At 41.2% G+C, this 19637-nt stretch overlaps 1 pseudogene; it reads right to left on the reverse strand.

Annotated features, from left to right (window-relative positions):
* Positions 1-12486: 12486 nt before the first annotated feature.
* On the reverse strand, positions 12487-15568 carry LOC114214979 (S-adenosylmethionine synthase pseudogene; annotated as a pseudogene).
* Between the last annotated feature and the right edge of the window lie 4069 nt (positions 15569-19637).

The following is a 19637-nucleotide window of genomic DNA, read 5'->3' on the forward strand; positions in this document are numbered from 1 at the left end:
TTCTAATACTTGGTGTGTGTGTGTGTGTGTCTGTGTGTCTGTGTGTCTGTGTGTGTTTGTGTATAAATGTTCTTTGAGGTACCCTCGTAGACCCCAGATTACATAATGTCGACTAAGTGCTCTGTTGTTGGGTCACTCCTGAAAATGAAGTTAAAATGTTACTCAAACTCACTTTTGCTAGGTCAGATGATTTAACATTTATCAACTCTTCTCATCCATTCAAATCCACTCTAGGGAAGCAGCATTCTATGGAGGAAAGACAGCTTTGGAGTCAGATAGAACCTGGGTTGAAACCTTGCCTCCGCACCTACTATCTGGGGACCTTGAGAAAGCCATCTAAGTGTCCTGAGTCTTGGTTCCTTTCAATGTAAAATGAAGACAATGGTACCTCTTAGGTTAAGTTTTAAAAAAGAAATAATATATAAAGTATCCAATATATATAGTAAATGCTAAATAAATACTAATTTCTTTTTTTTTTAAGATTTTATTTATTTGACACAGAGAGAGAAATAGAGAGCACGAGCAGGGGAGCGGCAGGCAGAGGGAGAGGGAGAAGCAGGCTCTCCACTGAGCAAGGAGCCCGATGCGGGGCTCGATCCTGGGATCGTGACCTGAGCCGAAGGCAGCCGCTTAACCAACTGAGCCACCCAGGTGCCCCTAAATACTAATTTCTAATTCATTTTTCATTCCTTACTAGTTAATAATAGGATTAAATTAAATATTTTAATACATGCTTAATTACATAATTTGGGAATAATCATATACTGTGTCAAGAATGTATGTGGATAAATCTGACAGAGTTAGACCTTTAGATCACTCAAGTTTTGTTGGAGTAAGTGCCTGGATGTACAATTTGGTCATAATTCATACATAATGGCCCTACGTATCCAACAAGTCTAAATTTCCCCCACACTTTCTTAGACCTGGAATTCCTATTATATGGAGTTTGTGGGTTACTTTTTAAGAGGCAACTCCAAGCTATCAGTTGCCTCTAGAATTAGTTGGGAATCTGCCTACTAGGTTTTGGTGTTTTGCATTACAAAATTGGAGTCCATAAAGCTTAAAGCTCCAGAACCTATCAAGATCTGAATGCAAAGTTTCACTAAACCCGAAATACAGGCTGAGGCCAATGCTGGAATGGAACTGCACTATTTCAGATTGTTTTTATGTCAATACCAGAGAATTTTCCACCTCAAGGAGTAGCCAGGCAGCAGAATACATTTGTACATTAAATTTTTTGTAACATACCCTACAGGAATTTACTTAAATGTTAGGAACTAAAAAAAAAAAAAAAAAGGTTCTGTCCTCAAGGGCTCACAGCCTGATGGAAGAGAAAATTACATAAATATTACAGAATATTCATGCTAAGAACTCCAGTAGACTAATTTACAAAGAGCTATCGGAATTCAGAGAAAGACCTGTCTGTCCAGGGGTAAAGCATCCAAACTTGTCTTGAGTGGAATTTAAAGGATAAGTAGAGGGGCACCTGGGTGGCTCAGTTGGTTAAGTGTCCACCTTTGGCTCAGGTCATGATCCTGGAGTCCTGGGATGGAGCCCCGCATCGGGCTCCCTGCTCAATGGGAAGCCTGCTTCTCCCTCTGCCTCTCCCTCTGCTGCTGCCCCTTCATGTGCTCTCTCACACTCTATCTCTCTGTCTCTCTCCCTCAAATAAATTAATTAAATCTTTTTTTAAAATAAGATAAAGGAAAGATAGATTTGGTGGCATCTCTCAGTGCCAGCAAAGGGACATTGGGGCAGCATTTTTCTTCTAAGATCAGCTGGAACTGAGACATTCCTGGTTCAGGAGGAGACGGGCTTCTGGGATGGTTATAAGCTACTCAAGTTAACTGCCACTAGGTCTATGGAACCACCCAGCAGTGCAGGCAAAGGGTTTCAGTCATCTCCATCCATTGAGTGAGCTCATCACAGAGGAAACCACTGAAAAACTGGCTCATTGGGATAGTAGTTCTCAGAAGGAATTGGAGTCCCACTTGCTGCAAGTTGTCTGGCTTCTCACATAGTGTCTTCCATGTGTCACTGGTCCCAAAGTGACTCTTTTAGTTCCTTTTAGATCTCTTTCATGCATCTTAAACTACACAACTAAAACTGTATTCATTGTCTTCCTCTTCCAAAACACACATACACACAACTCTTTTCTCTCAAACCTTAATCTCAGGAAATGGTGTCATTAACCATGCTGTTTCTCAAGCTAGAATCTGTAAATTCCTATTTATTCCTCCCTATCCTTCCAAAAAATTACCAAGTTCCATACTTTCACTGCTCTCCAAACTTATATTTGGCTTAGGCAAAATTTTTAAATAAAATAATCTATTTTTCGGGTAGCAAATTTCTGCAGAAATAATGTTACTGCGATTAATTCCAAATTTAGGAAATTATAAAGTATAATGTAGAAAACCTTACATACGAAATACATTATTTGAGCAATAAAATAATGAGTGAAAGCTATATCTGGCAAGTAGAACTTCTGAAATACAAAGTTTAATATGGTATCAATAATTTCTAATATAGACTTTATCATAAGAAAAAAATTTTTGCCACTATGGATAGGAATGGATGTTGACTTATTGTGATGATCATTTCCTGATATATACAAATATTGAATCATGTTGTATACCTAAATGTAATGTAATATTATATGTCAATTATACCTCAATAAAAATAATAATTTATAAGTCCTCCATAAATATGGAATGATTTAAATGTCTAATGAGAATTAGTTTTCACAAACATCACCAATTATTGGCATTTGGTCATTAGTTACATCTTTCTAAGAAACATGGTAGAAATATAGTAGTTAAAAATACTATATTAAGGGGTGCCTGGGTGGCTCAGTTGGTTAAGCGACTGCCTTCGGCTCAGGTCATGATCCTGGAGTCCCAGGATCGAGTCCTGCATCAGGCTCCCTGCTCGGTGGAGAGCCTGCTTCTCCCTCTCCCTCTGCCTGCCTCTCTGCCTACTTGTGCTCTCTCTCTATCTCTGTCAAATAAATAAATAAAATCTTTAAAAAAAATACTATATTAAGGACCACAGTTATTTAAGTAAGCCAATTTGACAAAAAAATGTATCTTTGAGTTTTATATACTCTAGTTGGGTTGTTTTCTGTAGCAGAAATACAGATATTTTTTAAAGTTACCAGTGGGAAGGAAACTGTGTTCTTTTTTTCAACTTGTAATCTCAGTCGCTAGGAGTCCTACGTTTATACCAGAAGCCAAGCTGCTGTCCCAGCAGCCTCCATGGGGGAAATTATGGTCTGGGGTTTTCAACTGTCAGGATGTACTTCTTTTGAAATCATCTTATTGCCATGATTCTTTTTTGTTTTGTTTTTGTTTTTGTTTTGTTGTTTTTTGGGGGTTTTTTTGTTTGTTTTACTTTAAGATTTTATTTATTTGTCAGAGAGAGAGAGTGCGCACACAAACAGGGGAAGGGGCAGGCAGAGCAGGCAGAGGGAGAAGCAGGCTCCCTGCCAAGCAGGGAGCCCGATGCGGGCTCGATCCCAGGACCCCAGGATCATGACCTGAGCCGAAGGCAGACGCTTAACGACTGAGCCACCCAGGCGTCCTATTGCCATGATTCTTGTGTATCCTCTTTTACAGTTAAAATAAGGAGTTTCAAAAAAGGAGTAAATTATGCCAGTGAATATGTTTACAGTCTGATATGTGAGTGAGTGTGGCAAAACTAAAATCCTTAACTGCTGAATCCCTACTGTGTTGCTAAACAGTGGGCCACAGATTCTGTGAATGAATCTCCACCAGCCTTTAAATTTTGCAAAGTCTCTAATGCTAAAAGACAAAGCTACAAACTAAGCCCTGAGAAATACTTCCCAATGTTGCTGCCTTTACCTTTTAGTGTTTCCTAGAGTTCACACTTGTCTCTTTCATACTGGTAACAGTGGTCACAAGTTTTATTTTATCAATCCCAATGCAGATGATAGATTCTCAGCCTGTTTACTGAAAGAAGTTAGGCAGATGAGCTACAGTTTGTCTATCAGAATATCTGGATGGCTACATCAATCTGCTGTTTATCTCAGGTTCAAGCATGATTTCTACAGTCTATCTTGCTTAAAATATATTTGAATTATTTTAAATATTTATCTTTCTGAAATGAAAATGGAAAACAATTGTTGCAACTTTCCTTCCTGGATATACCTACGGGGAAGACTTCTTTTGGTTTTGTTTTGTTTTAATGTAATGTTTATCTATCTATCTATCATCTATGTTTTTATTTATTTTAGAAAGAGAGAGAGAGAGCATGAGCAGAAAGAGCAGAGGGAGAGGGAGAGACGATCTCAAGCTGACTCCATGAGAAGCACAGAGCCCGACACGGGGCTCAGTCCCAGGACCCCGAGATCATGACCTGAGCCAAAATCAAGAGTTGGGCGCTCAACTGACTGAGCCTCCCAGGTGCCTGGAAGCGTTGTTTTTGAAAACCACATACCAGAGGAGGCATCCTCTGCCAGGCTGGAAAGGGCCTCCTTAAAGCAGCCATGCTGCCCGGAATAGCCCCTAATCCTGCCAGGAAGGTACCATTTGGACCTCAATCTCTAAAGTGCCTCTTACTGGTATTTTCTCTTTTTGGTTTGTTCCTCTTTCCCAGTCTGCTGTTTGAGATATTTGTTTTATTTAAAGCTTTTTAAAATTCACTAAAAACAAAGCAAGAAATGTGATAATGGATCATTAACTCAAAATCAGTTTTCTAACTGATGTTGACATTTATTCATTATGCCCTTCCGGTTTTCTCTTCCTCACCTGTTGCCAAACTCCAGCTGGGATTTGTTTTAGTTGCATCAAAACTCTTCTTAAAAACAAAACAAACAAACAGACAAAAACTTTCTTTAATTCTTTAGTGGGCTTTTTTTTTTTTTTAAAGATTTTATTTATTTATTTGACAGAGAGAGACACAGCGAGAGAGGGAACACAAGCAGGGGGAATGGGAGAGGGAGAAGGAGAAGCGGGCTTCCCACGGAGCAGGGAGCCCAATGCAGGGCTCGATCCCAGGACCCCGGGATCATGACCTGAGCTGAAGGCAGATGCTTAATGACTGAGCCACCCAGGCGCCCTCTTTAGTGGGCTTTTGCTAGGTTACACTGCTCCTCTTGTTTGTATTCAAATTTTTGATATTTTGTTCATTGTGGATTCTTCTGCATTTTGAAATTTTAACACAAATATTGCATGAAAGTATCATTCATCTGGGGCGCCTGGGGGCTCAGTCATTAAGCATCTGCCTTCGGCTCAGGTCATGATCCCAGGGTCCTGGAATCGAGCCCCGCGTCGGGCTCCCTGCTCAGCAGGAAGCCTGCTTCTCCCTCTCCTACTTCCCCTGCTTGTGTTCCTTCTCTCGCTGTGTCTCTGTCAAATAAATAAATAAAATCTTTAAAAAAAAAAAAGAAAAAGAAAAAGTATCATTCATCTTTTTTTTTAAGATTTTATTTATTCATTTGAGAGAGTGCACACGAGTGGGGGGGGGAGGGGCAAAGGGAGAGTGGCAGAGGGTGAGGGAGAAGCAGACTCCCCGCTGAGCAGGAAGCCCATCGTGGGGCTTGACCCCAGGATCTCAAGATCATGACCCGAGCCCGAGGCAGATGCTTAACCAACTGAGCCACCCAGGCACCCCTCATTCATCTTGATTATTGAGCTGTTTGAAACCTCTGTGAATTTTGCACCCGAGGAAAATGCCTTACTCCCATCACCCTAGTCCTGACTGTGATAACAACCAACCTCCATATCTTAGTGGCTTATAAGAAAAAATGTTTATTTCCTGCTCACATCTCATTGGGGTTACAGGTCAACTGCAACTCTGATGGGCTCAGCTGGGCTCTGCTCAACTTGGCTGCACATGTCCTCTCTTTCCAGAACCCTGATGAAGGAGTAGCTTCTCTGTGGGATGTTCAATTCTCATGGTAGAGGAGAAGAGGAAGGGTATCTTAGCTCAGGTTGCCATAACAAAATGCCACAGACTGAGTGGCTTAAACAACAGAAATTTATTTCTCACAGTTCCAGAGGCCGAATGTCTGAGATCAGGTTGCCAGCGTGGTCAGGTTATGGTGAGAGCTCTCTTCCTGACTGGCAGATGGCCACCATCTCCCTGAGTCCTCACAGAGAGACAGAGAGAGAATGAGCTCCAGTTTCTTCCACTTCTTGCAAGGACACTAATCCCATCATGGGGGCCCCACCCTCATGACTTCACCTAAACCTGATTACCTCCCAAATGCCTCACCTCCAAATATCATCACATTGAAGGTTAGGGCTTTCACATACAAATTTTGCAGGGACACAAACATACAGTTCATAGCAAAGGGGCAATTACTGATATGGACTGTGATGAATTATGCCCTGGATCTTAAAACTACTGCCCAGAACTGGCATCCTATCACTCTTCCCATGTTCCATTGGTTAAAGCAGTCACAGGGCCAAACCTGAATTCAAAAAGTGTGGAGTGTATACTCTGCCTTCTGAAAGAGAGAAAATATTGGTAACAGTCCAATTTACCGTACTCTCTTTGGCAAAAACCTGAGCTCTGTAATACATGATGTTGGAGTCCTTGGGCCTATTTACAACTATTTCAGTTCCCCTCTCCTGAGATATTCTAGGCTTGCACTCCCTGCCCCTATTCATTTTTTTTAAAGATTTTATTTATTTGAGAGACAATGAGAGAGAGAGAAAGAGAGAGCACATGAGAGGTGGGAGGGTCGGAGGGAGAAGCAGACTCCCCGCTGAGCAGGGAGCCCGATGCTGGACTCATCCCAGGACTCCAGGATCATGACCTGAGCTGAAGGCAGGAGCTTAACCAACTGAGCCAGCCAGGCGCCCTTTTTGTTTTTTTTTAAGATTTTATTTATTTATTTGAGAGAGAATGAGAGAGAGAGCACATGAGGGGGGGAGGGTCATCACTGCCCCTATTTAAAGATAGGTATAGCTACATGGGGCACCCAGCTGGTTCAGATGGTAGAGCATGTGACTCTTGATCTTGGGGTTGTCAGTTTGAGCTCCACACGGGGTGTAGAGATTGCTTAAAATTTTTTTAAAAATTAAAAAAAAAAAGATAGGTATAGCCATGTTGAGTATAGGGAAGGTGATGTTTCATTTCCAGGCAGAAGCTTTAAGTAACAATGCGTATTTAACCTCATTCTCTTTTGTACTTCACCAGTTATGAAAGCCTATGTCAGGATGAGCCTCAGTCAGCCTGTGTCCTGAGTGAACAGACCCTCTAACAACCCACCTTGAATGTGGAGAATGAGATGGGTAAACTTCTGTTATGGTAAGCCCCAGGGATTTGAGGGTTCTTTGTTGTTACAGCATAAGCTAGCCCACCTGACTAGAACATTCCACTTCTAGGGTTGGTTCCCCTTCTTACAGTCTGGCATATGCATTCCTAGGAAACAAACAAACAAAAATAACCATTCTTCCCTGATATGTTCTAAAACTAGTCAGTGAAAGTTTGATAAGAAATGGAGATTTAGGGCGCCTGGGTGGCTCAGTTGGTTGGGCGGCTGTCTTAGGCTCAGGTCATGATCCTGGAGTCCCGCATCAGGCTCCCTGCTCGGCGGGGAGTCTGCTTCTCCCTCTGACCCTCCCCCCATCTCATGTGCTCTCTCTCTCATTCTCTCTCTCTCTAAATAAATAAATAAAAATCTTTAAAAAAATAAATAAAAAAAAAGAAACGGAGATTTACATAGTCTCAAAATACCTCCTCACAAAATACTTATTAATTACAGAAGAGAGAATAGTAAGTTTACAGTGAGAAACCTGATAGACACCAACTTAACCAAATGATAGAATTTTACATTATAGGTAATGGGATCAATAAATATCATACGCCTCCTGAAAGGATGCATTATGAAGGACATGTCACTTCTGTGGTATTACTGGTAAAAATGCATGCCCTGAATGTAATCCTGAAGAAACACAAAAAGGGCCAAATTGAAGGACATTCTTTAAAATAGCAAAGGGTCGGGGTGCCTGGGTGGCTCAGTCGGTTAAGTGTCTGATTTTGGCACAGGTTGTGATCTCAGGGTCCTGGGATCGAGTCCCATCAGGGCTCATGCTCAGCAGGCAGTCTGCTTGAGGATTTCTCTTCCTTTATTTCCTATAAAATAAAAATAAATAAATAAAACAAAATAGCAAAGTGTCAGGAATAGCCAAGAAGACGTGAATCAGTTAAGAAGTAAAAGGTATAGAAAGTTATATGACAGGAACGTTGAGGATCATTAGAAGCAATGTACTTTTCAGTAAGTGGTTCTGGGATGACTATCCACATGGGAAAAATGAAATTAAACCATGCCTCACAGCACACCCAAAAATAAATTCCAGGTGGATCAAATATAAAAGTATGAAAAGTGGGGCACCTGGCTGGCTCAGTCGGTGGAGCATGACCTCAGAGTTGTAAGTTTGAGCCCCATGTTGGGTGTACAGATTACTTAAAAATAAAATCTTAAAAAAAGAAAGTATGAAAAGCAAAATTATAAACTACAAACTCTTTTAAAATATATATATGAAAAATAACTTTATAACTTTGAGATAAGAAAGTATTTCTTTTAAAAGGTACAGTAAGCAGAAGCCACAAGGGAAAGTAGTTGATAAGCTTAACAGTATCAAAAGATATCATAAGGAGAGTCGAAAAGATCGTCAACATAACACTGTATGTTAACTATACTAGAATTTTTTAAATATAACAATAAATGAGTAGATAAAAAAATAGATCCTCAACAAACAGAAGATATATAGAGTGAAAGTAACACAAAATATTAGAATTCAGAACATAGGAATAACTGATTTTTTTTAAAGATTCTATTTATTTATTTGAGAGAGAGCATGAGTGAGGGGAGGGGCAGAGGGAGGGAGAAGCAGACTCCCTGCAGATCAGGGAACCCAAACCAGGGCTTGATTCCAGGATGCAAGAATCATGACCTGAGCCAAAGACGCTCGACCAACTGAGCCCCCCAGGCGCCCCTGAATAACTGATTTAAAAAGCAAACAAACTGATAGAAAATGAGCAAAAGAAATAAATGGTAGTGGGGGAAGCGGCAGTGTGCAAAACAGAAAATGCAATGATGAGGGATTCCAAGGACACTGGTTTTGAGACCTAGCTCTGCCAAAATCCAGTTACTTTTCTGGAACAAGTAACTCAATCTCTTTGAATCTCAGCTCTCTTATCTGTAAAATGGGAGTAAAGGCAGGGCACCCAGCATGAAAACGCAGGGAATGAGAAAAGCTTGAGATGGGTTAGGATTAGAGAAAAATTTCAGTTAGGCCAGCCCAGATTCTTAATGCTAGCCACCCATGAGGATGACCCGAGGAAATTTTTAAACTACCCCACCTTTGAGACTCTTTTCATTTACCAGAGTTCTCAAACTCTAGCAAATATCAGACGCACCTGAAGAGCTTGAGAAACCACAGAATGTTGGGTCCCCTCCCAGAGTTTCTGATTCAGTAAATCTGGGGCAGGGCTGATAATCTGCATTTCTAACAGGTTCCCAGGAGATACTGATGTTGGGGACCTACCCACTTGGAGAACTACTCAAAGTATGAGTAAAAAGGATTAATGGAAAATGCCAGAAGGGTATTTGAGAGCATATGCTTTTTTTCTCTGTTAAATGAGGAACATATCTCACCACCTGAACTTCCTCTGCATTTTGTTCATCATGTGCACAGGATTTAGCTTTTTTTTTTTTTAAGATTTTATTTATTTATTTGAGAAATAGAGAATGAGAGACAGAGAACACGAGAGGAAAGGGGGTCAGAGGGAGAAGCAGACTCCCCGCTGAGCAGGGAGCCCGATGTGGGACTCGATCCTGGGACTCCAGGATCATGACCTGAGCCGAAGGCAGTTGCTTAACCAACTGAGCCACCCAGGTGCCCCACCATAAGAGACTCTTAACCATAGGAAACAAACTGAGGGATGCTAGAAGGGAGGTGGGTGGAGGGATGGGGTCACTGGGTTATGGGCATTAAATAGGGCACTTGATGTAATGAGCACTGGGTGTTATATACAACTGATGAATCACTGAACTCTACCTCTGAAACTAATAATGCACTTTATGTTAATGGAATTTAAAATAAAATTTAAAAAATAAAATACATGTGTTAAGGAACTGACACTAGAGATTGCTCTCAGGAAGGAAGCTGTTGAATGAAAGAGACTTCCACTGTATACATTTTGGTATCACATGAATTTTAGACCACATGCATGTATTTCCATATGAATAAACAAATAAATAAAAAGTAAATCCAACAGAACCTTGGCTCAATTTAATGAGTAATCAAAGCAATAGAGAAACCCTCTGAATATATTATGTATGACTATGCTCTTCCCCATATTTAGTTCCCCAATATTTCTTACATTATTGTAAAATTCATTCAAGCAGTTAGAAAAGATCCAAAAAAAAAAAAAGAAAGAAAGAAAGAAAGAAAGGAGGATAGATAGGAAGAGAGGGAGGAATGGGAAGGAAAGGAAAGAAACATGGGCAGGTTTCATAAAGTCTGTGATTTGTGCTGAGTCAATTTCACTTCCCCGGCAGGTGGGGAGGTGGGGGACCACATCGAAGAACTAGATAAATATTAGGATCAAAAAGTACATAACAGAATATGAGGAAAGATATCAAGTGAAGGGCTAATTACCAATTGATAACATTTTAAAATACTTTATTAAGGGGCTTTCCATACCACAAAGACTTATGAGAAAAGGAAGAAAGAAAGCAAGGCAAGCTACCACCTACTTGCCGATATCAACCTGGGACACATAAATTAGATGATAGATGATAGGTGATACACAGATAGATGATGGAGAGATAGATAAAATACATGCATTTTGAATCTTAATATACATATTTTGGTAAGCCTTGGTAACAAAGTAAAAACAAAAGTACTATTTTAGTTGTAATATGCAATGGAAAGCAGACTTTCACGGTGCAAGTTCTTCTTTGTCCAGAAGAGGGAGATATGAAACCACAAATGGCGTATGGTTTTTCTAACTTTTGCTTCTGATTATTTTCCGACTGAGCAGCCCCAGAAAAGTCCGGAATTGGGGCAAGCGAGCTATGGGCATTTGGCTGGATAAGCTTTGGGAGTGAGCTAGTGTCTCCCACACTGCCACTTTGGGAGGACTGAACAGAACGCCCAACAACCCTGGGCAGGCTTGATCCTCTGTCAGGTCCCCTTCCTTCACAACCTCGGAATCCAGATGATATTCTTCCTGTTCGCTTTCATCCTTTTCACATGAACCGCTTAGAATCCAGAATGTGGTCAGTGTTTAATGATAAATGGGGTTGTGTCATTGAAGTGTGCACAATCAGAAATATAAAAGTAGGACATTTTTGTGAAAAGAGCAGTGTTCAATTTTCTCAGAACCTTGATAGTTTTTAAATCTTCTTGGTGGAAAAAGACAAATGTGATTACTTCTATTTTATTAAATGTGATACACTCATTAGTTCCTCGTGTACATTTCATTTGAAGTTCCTTGAATCAATAAATCCTCCTTAAAGAACCATCGGGGCCTGTAGGGGTCCAGTTATATTTTCACATGTGGCATGTCCCATGCCAGTGGAGTCTGGGTCCTAACTTGTTTCACGTTATCCGGACAATTCAAGGAAGAGGAGAGACAAACGGCCAATAAACATGTGTAAACATATTCATCCTTGCTAGTAATCAGGGAAATGCAAATTGAAATGAAAAGGAGATACCATTTTAGACTCATCATATTGGCGGAAATTTAAAAGTCACATTTGAATGTGTAGGAAAATGGGCACCTTCATGCACTGCTGGGGGAGTTTAAATTGCCATAGCCACATTGGAGAGCAATTTAGCACATATAATAAAGTTAATGATGCATACACCCTGCAATCCACCAATTCCACTCCCCTTAAGTTGAAAACCCGGCTTGCACGTTAGACTCATTATCCCAGTGGGTTGTCAACCCACCACCCTATGAGAAACTCTGGCACATGTGCACAAGGAAACAAATACAAAAATATTCACAGCAACAATGTTTATTACAGCATAAAAAATGGAAACGACATGAATGTTCATCAACAGATGAATAGTGAACTAAAACACATGGGATAGTCATTCAATAGGAAACTAAAGAAACTATGGGGGTGCCTGGGTGGCTCTGACTCTTGATTTCAGCTCAGGTCATGATCTCGGGGTCATGAGATTGAGCCCCGAGTCAGGCTCCACCCCAGATGTAGAGCCTGCTTAAGATTCTCCTCTCTCTCTCTCTCTCTCTCTCTCTCTCGCCCTGTACCCACCCTCAACTCCCCACCCCTGCTCGCACTCTTTCTCAAAAAAAAAAAAAAAAAAGGAAAAGAGAGAAACTACAAACTACAGGTGCATGGAAAAACATGACTGAATCTCTCAAATATAATTTTGAAAAGCAATACTCAAAGAGCACATACAATGCAATTGCACACTGCAGTTAAAATGAATGACTGAAGCCTATATATAAATCTTAGATTCGTTTTCTATGCCTGCTATAAAAAATTACCAAAGACTGAATGGCTTAAAATAACACAAATTTATTATCTTACATTTTTGGAGATAAGAAATCTGAAATGGGACTCGCTAGTCTAAAATCAAGGTGTCAGCAGGGCTGGGTTCCTTTCTGAAGGCTGAATGGGAGGATCTGTTTCCTGTATTTATTTGCTTATTCTCTATGCTTTCTCTACACCTGGAAGAGTTCATCATTTAAAATAAAGTGATTATTGGGGCGCCTGGGTGGCTCAGTCATTAAACGTCTGCCTTCGGCTCAGGTCATGATCCGAGGGTCCTGGGATCGAGTCCCACATCAGGCTCCCACTCAGCAGGGAGTCTGCTTCTCCCTCTCCCACTGCCCCTGCTTGTGTTCCTGCTTTAGCTGTCTCTCTCTGTCAAATAAATAAATAAAATTTTTAAAAAATAAAATAAAATAAAGTGATTACAGGGCTACCTGTCTGGCTCATTCAGTAGAGCATTTGACTCTTGTCTCAGGATTGTGGGTTCAAGCCCCATGTTAGGTGTAGAGATTACTAAAAAACTAATAATAATTAAAAATAAATGAAATAAAATAGAACGATGGCAAGCATCCCCCTAACACTATCTCAGTGAGATGCTCGTGCAAACTGACCAATCCTGTGGAAATTTTATGTCAGTTAACTTGACTGTTTTATCCCCCATGTTCTAACAGAAAACACACAGGACCTGGAACCCAGAGGTCTGTGTTCAAGTCCCAAGGACCCCTACTATCTATCCAGCTATATACAAGTCCCTTCACCTCTTGCTTTTCTGCTACAAGGTAGATTTAAGAGTCAGAAGAGACAATGCATATGAAAGCCCTTGAAAACGTTGAAACTCGCTGCCCATTAGAAAGTAAACTGATAAACAAATAGCTTCAGAGTTCCTGGTGCCAACCCTTCCCCCGCAATTCGCTCAATGAGTAACCCCCCCAGGGTTGTGTCTGTTAGCATTCATTGTGCTACAGATGCCAGAAAACCCAACTCAAGCCTGCTTCAAGAACACCACTGCCACAGGGGAACTTGCTGGGTCACAGGAAAAAAAGTCCAGCAATTTGGGTGAAGTCGGGTACAAATTGGCTTACAGGTTTAAACCATGGCACCTGGTACTGCGGTATCTCTCAGTTCCGTGTGTGTCTGAGCTTCATCTTCAGAACGGATCTCCTGAATCATTCTCAAACCACTGAACCCTGCAGAAGAAAAAGTTTCTCTTCCTCTCTCTTTCCGGCAAAATACAAGCTTCCAGGAAATGTCTGCCTCCTCTCATCCCTAGATCTCTGGCATCTACATCAATGCCTACACGTGGAATTTGCTCAGGAGAACTTTATTGAGTTACAAATAAATAAACCTCAATAATGTTAAATAAGTTAACCTTCATTCTTCTGCCTTTCTTTCATTTTTAATTTATATTTAAAGATAAATGTCTGTCCCATGCACATAAGCATGGTATATATACCATGTATGTACCATGTATACTTATGACGTATGATGCTGAAATTATCATCCATAAACTCATCACTCAGAATATGCTACATCTACAATACGCTTCCCTTTCTCTCTTTTTTTTTTAATTTCAAAAAGCATTATTTACTACAGTGTTGTTGGTTTGTTTCTAGGCAGTTACATGGATCACCTATGCTCACTTAATTCATTATAATGGTGAACAAAACACCTAGGGACAGAATAGCAAGCCCAACTTACAGTCCCCCACACAAGCTAAAATTCATGTCATTGAACTAGGAGTGACTGCAACTGATCAGGAGCCGAAAGAGGACAGGAAAATTTAGGAAGAAGGGCCCTTTCCCTCAGAGCTTGAAGGCTTCTCTGTAGCCTACGCCAACAAGTCTGGGGAAAAAAGGCTAACACTTTCAATATTTAAGCTTTTGGGCACTTCCCATGGGAAGCTGTCCCTACCAAAGTGGCCATAGACTGCCGTCCTCTGATAAATTGGCTTCTTCAGATCCAGATCCCTGACAATGGCCCCAGGGCGGAGGTCAAAATTCTTCTTCACAATCTCTAATAGCTCTCTCTCACTCTTCTGAGAGGTGCCATAATAGAAAATGGAGATAGACAATGGATGAGAAACTCCAATAGCATAAGAGACCTGAACAAGAACCCTTCTGCACAGACCTCCTTTAACAAGGGACTTTGCCACCTAACGAGCAGCATAAGCCACTGAACTGTCCACCTTGGTATAATCTTTTCCTGAAAAGGCACCTCCTCCATGAGCTCCCCAACCGCCACAAGTGTCTACAATGATTCTCCGGCCAGTCAAACCAGCATCACCCTGAGGCCCACCAATAACAAATCTGCCACTTGGCTATAGACGATAGATTGTATCCTCATCAAGATATTTTGCAGGGACAACTGCTTTGATGACTTTCTCCTTTAGGGCATCCCTCATCTCATCAAGACAAACCTCTTCATCGTGCTGAACAGATATAACAATTGTGTGGACTCTGATGGGAAGCACAGCACCTCGATCCTGCATGCACTGCACAGTCACTTGAGGTTTAGAATCTGGGCGTAACCAAGGCAAAGTGCCATCGTGGCGTAGTTCGGCCGGTTTTGCATTGAGCTTGTGTGCTAAGACAATAGTTAAAGGCATACGTTCCTCAGTTTCATCAGTGGCATAACCAAACATCAAACCCTGGTCCCCTGCACCAATGTCTTCCTCGTTCCGGTCAAGATTAACACCTTGAGCAATATCTGGTGACTGTTGCTCCAAGGCTACCAGCACATTACAAGTCTTGTAGTCCAACCCTTTGGAAGAATCATCATATCCAATGTGTTTAATGGTTTCACGAACCACTTTCTGGTAGTCAACAGCAGCTCTGGACGTAATTTCCCCAGCAAGAAGGATCATTCCAGTTTTGGCAACAGTTTCACAAGCCACTTTGGCATCAGGGTCCTGCTGAAGGTGGGCATCAAGCACAGCATCGCTGATCTGGTCACAGATCTTATCTGCGTGGCCTTCCACCACGGACTCTGAGGTGAAGAGGAACGTGCCTTCCTCGATGAACGCCTCGTGAAAGCCGTTGAGTTGCCTGTTCATGTTGGTGTTCGTAGCGGTGAGTGTAAGTGGCACTGAAGAAAAAGGGGAGCGGCGAGGCCACGCCTGCGAAATACACAAGCGGAAGACTGCGTCCTACTCAGCTCGGGCGGGCGGCACAGAGGGAGCGACTACGCTTCCCTTTCTGATGCCTGTTTCTTCCTCTCAGAAGTGACCACAACCCTGAATTTTATTTATCATTTTGTTGTCTTTTTTTTTTTAAGTAGGCTCCATGCCCAGCGTGGAGCGCAACGTGGGGCTCGAACTCACCATGCTGAGATCAAGACCTGAGCTAAGACCAAGAGTCAGATGCTTACCCAACTGAGCCACCGAGGCACCCCTATTTTGTTATCTTTTTTAAAATTATATATATGCCTAAAAATATATTATCGATTGTACATGTTTTTGAGCTTTCTAAAAGTGGTTTCATTTTGCATGTAGTCCTCCAGGATTCGTTTCTGTTCCTGTTGTCGCTTTTACTCAATATCCTGTTCCTGAGAATCATCTCTGCTGTTAAGTAGAACTGTGGTTTGTTTTTCACTTCTGTATTAAATTCTATCGCATGACTAGATCAAAATCTATTTATGCTCTCTCCGGCCAGGAGACATTTGCCTTATTTCTAGTTTGGGGTTAGGGCAAACAGGGATGCTGTGAACATTCTTGGATGTGATGCTCATAAGCAGGAGTTTTTTTGGACAGTGGTCTTCACCCTGGTACCTCTGTGGTATTATCACAGAGAGTGACAAGGAACTCGATTGTCAGATTCCCAATTTCTACATACATTCTTCCCTCAATTCATTTGCCTGAAGAACATGACTATTCTGGGGGTTCGGTTTCGCGGGTACCACTTACCTTTTCATAGTTGCCCTCCAGCCAAAGGTGCACTGCTCTCATTCAGAATCTGGCGCATTGGTGCACCCCCAGGGCACTGGTCAGTCACGTAAAAACCTCTGGCCAAATGGGGGGCCACCCGAAGCACAGGTGCCACGGCTGAGAAACCAGATGACTCTAATGACTGGGGAGCAGCTGACAGATTATTAAATGTTCTGCTGATCACAAAACCGTCAGACAATTCTTAAAGAATTCAAAGAAAATCCCATTTCATTCCCATACACCTATTTATGTGAAAAAGTTTTCTCAGCCTTTCCATTTATCATAAACAAAAGAAAAATGGAAAGAGAATCCATGCTACCTCCTGTCTTATTTTAGAAATAAGTAAAGATCAGGGAGCCTGGGTGGCTTAGTTGTTGTGTGCCTTCGGCTCAGGTCGTGATCCCAGGGTCCTGGGATCGAGCCCCACATCGGGCTCCCTGCTCCGCGGGAAGCCTGCTTCTCCCTCTCCCACTCCCCCTGCTTGTGTTCCCTCTCTTGCTGTCTCTGTCTCTGTCAAATAAATAAATAAAATCTTAAAAAAAAAAGTAAAGATCATCCAAAGAAATACGAACTAATTGGGAAATTAAAGCTCCATCCATTTTCCTAAAAGTTGCATCTCCAGTAAAATTTACCTTTTATGTTTAATCATTACTTGGCAAGATTTGTAATATATTGTTTGATTGTGTAATACTAATAATTTTAATAACTCAAGACAATATTTTCTATTTTTTTATTTTTTTATTTTTTTTATTTTTTAAAGATTTTATTTATTTATTTGACAGAGAGAGACATGGCAAGAGAGGGAACACAAGCAGGGGGAGTGGAAGAGGGAGAAGCAGGCTTCCCGCGGAGCAGGGAGCCTGATGCGGGGCTCGATCCCAGGACCCTAGGACCATGACCTGAGCCGAAAGTCAGATGCTTAATGACTGAGCCACTCAGGCACCCTCAAGACAATATTTTCTAACACTTAAGAGTCCTGCGGTCAAAAGAAAGAAAATAAATTTTAATAAATTAAAACTTATTTTATGTATATTTTTATCACATGGATTTATCACATGGACAAAAGAACACTTAGGACAAGAAAGCATTTTCAAACATAAAATATATTTTGTTAAGATAAAATTCTATGGGGAAAGTAGAATGGAAACACGGATTCAAAGAGATAAAAGAATAATGTAAAATTCCTGTCTATTACAAAGAGCTCATCCAGGCGCCTGGGTGGTTCAGCTGGTGAAGCATCTGCCTTCAGCTCGGATCATGATCCCGGGGTCCTGGGATCAAGCCCCACATCAGCCTCCCTGCTTGGCGGGAGGCCTGCTTCTCTGTCCCCCTCTGCCCCTCCCCCCACCCTTGCTTGTGCTCTCTCTCTCTCTCAAATAAATAAATAAAATCTTAAAAAAAGAGCTCATCCAAGCACTTATTTATTTATTTACCAAATCACTATGGTAGTTAGATTCCTTTGGATGCATTTATTTTGGGTTGGTTTTTTTTTTTTTTTGGAGTATGGTTGACATAGAAGGTTATATTAGTTTCAGGTGTACAACACGGAGATTTGACCCATTAGGTATACTTTAAAATATGAAATAATATGGGGTGCCTGGGTGGCTCAGTCGTTAAGCGTCTACCTTCAGCTCAGGTCATGATCCCAGGGTCCTGGGATCCAGCCCCGCATCGGGCTCCCTGCTCCGCGGGAAGCCTGCTTCTCCCTCTCCCACTCCCCCTGCTTGTGTTCCCTCTCTCGCTGTCTGTCTCTGTGTCAAATAAATAAATAAAATCTTTTAAAAAAATAAAATAAATATGAAATAACAGTCTTAATATACCAATACTTAAAATATGATAGCATTTATTGTTTGAACTGTTTACACATAGGAAAAACATTTTAGATATCAATCCAAAAATGTTCAGAGGGGTAGAGAGTTTTACAAGATTACCTTAGTGGGCACAGAAGCAAAAAATTCTGAAGACTGCTGCTCTAGGGTAGAATTGCTGGGTCTTAAGGTATTGAAAGTATTAGTCTTTATGGGATAAAGTCAAGTTATTTTGCAAGATGATTGTAGCAATTTACACTCTCTCCAGAAATCCATTTTCTTTGCTAAAGTCACTTGAATTTGCTAATGAGTTAGCTGAATTTCCCAGGAGTAGGAAAACATTTCTTCTTGCCAACTCTTTAGTGTTCATGGAGCCCTGTTCCTTGGTTAATGCCAAAGGCAAGATCTCCATCAATTTTGACCTTCATGTATTCACCAAGTGTTTTTCAACCCCCTGGCTTTAGTTTATACCACTCCCTCTCCCTAGGATGCCCTCTCCACCCAAATGCCAGCAGTTTATCACCCATGCTTCTGGTCTGAGCTTAAATGTCATTTCTTCGAAAAGTCTTTCCACAACCATGCTCCCTAAAGTTTCCTAATTCTCCACCACAGACCCCTGTAGAGTTTATACGAGTTATAGGAATAATATATTTGCTTCTTTGCTCATATATCGTCTATCTCTTGCACTGGATTGTAAGCTCCTTGAAGGCAAGGACTGTATCTGTTTTATGCACCTACACATGCCCCAGCATTTAATATAGTTCCTAATACATAGTGAAATCTTCATAAATATCTACTAAATAAACAAAAGGACGAATGACTTTTTTTCAGGCTGTAACAGACAACATCTTTAATCCAGTCATTGGTGGATTTGAGCAGGATGTGACAGTTGTTTCCGTGAATAAAAAGGTTATTCAGGCTGGGCGCCTGGGTGGCTCAGTTGGTTAGGCGACTGCCTTCGGCTCAGGTCATGATCCTGGAGTCCCAGGATCGAGTCCCACATCAGGCTTCCTGCTCAGCGGGGCGTCTGTTTCTCCCTCTGACCCTCTTCCCTCTCATGCTCTCTGTCTTTCATTCTCTCTCTCTCAAATAAATAAATAAAATCTTTAAAAAAAAAAAAAGGTTATTCAGGCTTTTATGCTTCATTTCCATTTTGACCTGTTAAAAAAAATTCTAAAACACCCCTCATATGACCACACCTCCTCCTTTTTAAATTCCTTTTTCCTCCTCCCTCCTCTTTAAAATCCCTTCTTTTTTTTTTTTTATTCCCTCAGTAATACATTCAATTCTAAGAAGATGAATAGAGGTGGCTGGGTGGCTCAGTCATTAAGCATCTGCCTTCGGCTCAGGTCATGATCCCAGGGTGCTGGGATCGAGCCCCGCATTGGGCTCTCTGCTTGGC

This window comes from Eumetopias jubatus, unplaced genomic scaffold (genome assembly GCF_037043125.1).
Source record: "Eumetopias jubatus isolate StellerSeaLion01/CBP00866 unplaced genomic scaffold, mEumJub1_p1.0 scaffold_8, whole genome shotgun sequence".
NCBI classification, from domain to species: Eukaryota; Metazoa; Chordata; class Mammalia; order Carnivora; family Otariidae; genus Eumetopias; species Eumetopias jubatus.